The following is a 4317-nucleotide window of genomic DNA, read 5'->3' as shown; positions in this document are numbered from 1 at the left end:
AGAGTCTTAGAGATGATGATGATGACAATGGTGATGATGAAAAGAAGATGGAAAAGTTCACCAAATTTTTATTATCACTTGGGCAGTTGATGAAGCTTGCTAAAGTTGAGACAAATTGGTGTAAATTTGAGCTTGATGTAGTTGAATTATATCTTCTGCAATTTTCTTGCGGTATTGATCAAGCTTTTTTTTTTTTTGATGACAAGGGAAACTTGGTCACCCCAGCTCAGTTTAACTCCTTCGGAGCCCCGCCAGCGGCCCTGGTTCGATTCCCCTTGTTCCCTTCACATCTACAAGGAGCTACCCTTAATACCAGGGGCTCATCCTCACGGGCAGAGCGCTGGCGAGCAGCGTGGGGACCACTGGGACGCGAACTGGTGAGCATACAACGGGCTGAGTTGAATTTGGTGACCAATAAAACCCCGGGTTTCCGTCCCCACCCTTAAACCAAGGGAAACCAGGTGAATGCGGCTACGAGGATTCGAACTCCTGACCAACAACGGGCAATAGCCTGGAGAGATACACTCCCCCATGGAGAGCTGCTGACCATGAGTCCCACCCGCGGGTGGTGTATTGATCAAGCTTTTTTTTTTTTATGACAAGGGAAACTTGGTCACCCCAGCTCAGTTTAACTCCTTCGGAGCCCCGCCAGCGGCCCTGGTTCGATTCCCATTGTTCCCTTCACATCTACAAGGAGCTACCCTTATTACCAGGGGCTCATCCTCACGGGCAGAGCGCGGGCGAGCAGCGTGGAGACCACTGGGACGCGAACTGGTGAGCATACAACGGGCTGAGCTGAATTTGGTGACCAATAAAACCCCGGGTTTCCGTCCCCACCCTTAAACCAAGGGAAACCAGGTGAATGCGGCTACGAGGATTCGAACTCCTGACCAACAACGGGCAATAGCCTGGAGAGATACACTCCCCCATGGAGAGCTGTTGACCATGAGTCCCACCCGCGGGTGGTGTATTGATCAAGCTTTACTACAGCTTTTGGGAACTCCAAATTTTACGTTGTTCAGGGACCCAAAATATGGGACCAATATGGGGGACAAGTGAGGTGTCCCCCTCCTATTGGATAATGAGTTGGTCATCATTAATGATGACCAACTCATTATTCAATAGGAGGGGGACACCTCACTTGTCCCCCCTATTGGTCCCATTTTGGGTCCTTGAGGAATTTTTTATTTGTTATATGAACTAATTAATAGAAATGGCGATAAGATAGATGCACTTTTCAGTGTCGCTAGATTAATGTGTAGATTTATTCATTGCTATTGACTATGGATTGAGATCTCATATCATGTATATAAATATATTTTTCATTTGGATATAAGTTGTTGAAAATTTACTTTGGGTTATTTGTATTTGGGTACCCCAAAATTTGTATCTTTTTTAAGTGTGATACTCTAAAAATTTTCTCTGACGCTTAGCTACCCCAAAGTTTACACGTTATTGAATGTCCTTGCATATTGTTTTGACACTTTAATACCCAAAGTTTGGAATATCAAAGTACAAATTGTGTAAATATTTAGGCATTAAACTTAAAATGTGTGAAGTTTTGGGTATCAATGTTAAAAAATGTGTAAACTGTAAGATATCAAAATGTCGGAAAAAAGCTTTGGGGTATCAAAGTCAAAAATTGTGTAACTATTTGGGCATTAAAGTTAAAATTTGTGTAAAGTTTTGGGTATCAATGTTAAAAAATTGTGTAAATTTTAGGATATCAAAATGTCCGAAAAAAGCTTTGGAGTATCAAAGTCAAAAAAGTGTAACCTTTGAAGTATCAAAGTTTCATATAAAAACTTTTGGGTGTCAAAGTCAAAAAAGATGTAAATTTTTTAGTATTAAAGTACAAATAACCCAACTAAATTTTGATGGGGGTGAACTTGTCTTTGGTAAAATGATCTTTGAAGTTGGGTCCATATAACAACTACTTTCCTACAATCTTTTATGTAAACCAAACAATATGATTTTATCATTTGAGGATTCTCAATAGAATCCAAAACAAACAATATAAAAGCTTAAGGGGCTGTTTGGTTGTATGTTTTTACCATGTAAAAGGATGGAAAGTGTAAAAAAGTAGGTCTCAATGTCAGCTTTCATCACTTTCAATTGTTTGTTTGTAGTTGTGAAAATAGTGTAAAGTGATTTCATATGCTAATGTGGCTTGTAAAGTGATTTCATAAAAAAAAGACATGATTTTAGGAGAAAGCTGACATTGAAGTCAGGAAAAAATAATAAAAAATAATTCCAATCAATATGATCATTTGAGTAGGGACCACTTTTTACACTTTCCAAATAAACAATTAAAGTTACATTTGCAAACCAAACAAGCAATTTATGATTCCAATGAAATCAAAAACAAACAAAAAAAAGTATAAAAGTGAAATTGATGAGGGGGATAACAACTTTCCAAGTTGTGTCATAAATACATAACTTTACTAACAACAACCAAACAGCCCCTGAATGTAAAGTGATGAGATGGACAAACACTTTCCATGTAGTGTCATAAATGTCCAAGTTCATAAAAGTACCCTAGAGAGGGGGGGTGAATAGGGTAATTGCTAATCTAATCCGATATAGATGTCAAATTAAAACTTATTAACTAATATCCTAGCAAGGATGATGTACAATGAGATATGCAAGGATAAACAATAAACAATAGGCGATATAAACTATGAGATAATAGGCGATACGAAAATATACACAATAATAAGTGTACCCATGACAAACCCAGACAAACAATATAATCACGGAGTTCGGTCAACCCTCGACCTACGTCTCCGCTCCTCTCCTCGAGGAGATTCTCCACTATCTCAAAATCACTACACAATCGGTTTTCAAAGCTCACCAAAAACTTTTATAACTCACACGTTGATAATCACACAATACACTTCTCTAAGTGTTGGCCGACCCGTGTCACATTCCTCAAGTGCTTGGAATTACTACATCTCTCTAGGCTTTTACAACCAAGCCACACCTCTTAGAATTGACCATGTTCTTCTCCCAACCACTCCTCTAAGCGTCCTTATGTATTATAATGTGTTCTCAACAATTAAGCTCAAGTAAATGATTTTGTTCTCTAATACAAATAAGAACGAAAATGAAAGCTCACTCAATTGTTACACTCTCACAACCCAAAAATATACGATATGTGATATAACTTAAGCTCAAGTGGGTGTGGGTGTAAATAAAGAATAATAACAAAAATTAAACTCAATTTAAATCTAACTTATAGATATGATAATCAAAAATATATATTAGCTAGAGATTTGGATTTAGAAAACTTCTCCAAGAACAAGATAAATAGAGATTTGAAAATTGATGCTCAAAACCGAAATGATCTCCTCCTCTTGTAAACTCTTTTGCAAAAACCAAAACACACTTTAAACTTTTGTAAACAAACTGATAAAACTCAGTTTTAAACATCCATTAAAGAAAAACAAGGCTTAAAGGCTATATATAACCTCCCAAATAAAACATCATAAAACTAGCCGTTACAGGGCAAACTAGCCATTATCGGTCGACTAATGAACATCATCGGTCGACTGATAGGCTGAACAGGAGAAAACAAATAAGCCACCGGTCGACTGATAACACTACATCGGTCAACTGATAACACTATTCAGTCGACTAATAAGGATCAGTCGACTGAGCAAAAATAAAAAATAAAATTCTAGAGCAGTTTATCGGTCGACTGATATGAACAGTCGGTCGACCAAAAAACATGCACAACCTTTATATGAACAGTAAAACTGATTTTCAAAGTGTGTTTAAAAATAGTAAATAAATTTCAAAAATTATAAAACTTTGGGAAATAATTCTTTTGATGAAAACAAACATTTTAACAAAGAAATTTTTTAAATATTGTTTCCCATTTGTGAAAACTCATCATTTTGCAAAATCTCAAAAATACGAGTTCGTTTAAACACTTGATTTTGACAAAACGATTTCAACCAAGTTTTGGAATCATTTTGAATGGATTAATGGACTTAGAAAAGATGTGAAATAGTATAATCAAGTTTTTAATCCGTAAACACATTATTTTCCAAAATAAAAATGATAAATATGAAACAAGTATATATGTATATTAATATAACTATTTGTTTCAAATCTATACGATTAAACTTGAAAGCTATAAAACGAAAACGTGTATGTGTGTGGTTTGAGATTTAAGCATAACACATAAAGTACAAACCTAAAACACTATAAACAATATACCAAGCTTAGAAATCTTCGTGAAGCTCGATCTTTGTAACATATGAAATGATAATGAATCTCAACTTGAATTTACAACGACTTCATTCCTATTTG

The sequence above is a fragment of the Asparagus officinalis genome, chromosome 8, assembly GCF_001876935.1.
Source record: "Asparagus officinalis chromosome 8, Aspof.V1, whole genome shotgun sequence".
Lineage (NCBI taxonomy): Eukaryota > Viridiplantae > Streptophyta > Magnoliopsida > Asparagales > Asparagaceae > Asparagus > Asparagus officinalis.
This window is presented reverse-complemented; position numbering follows the sequence as displayed.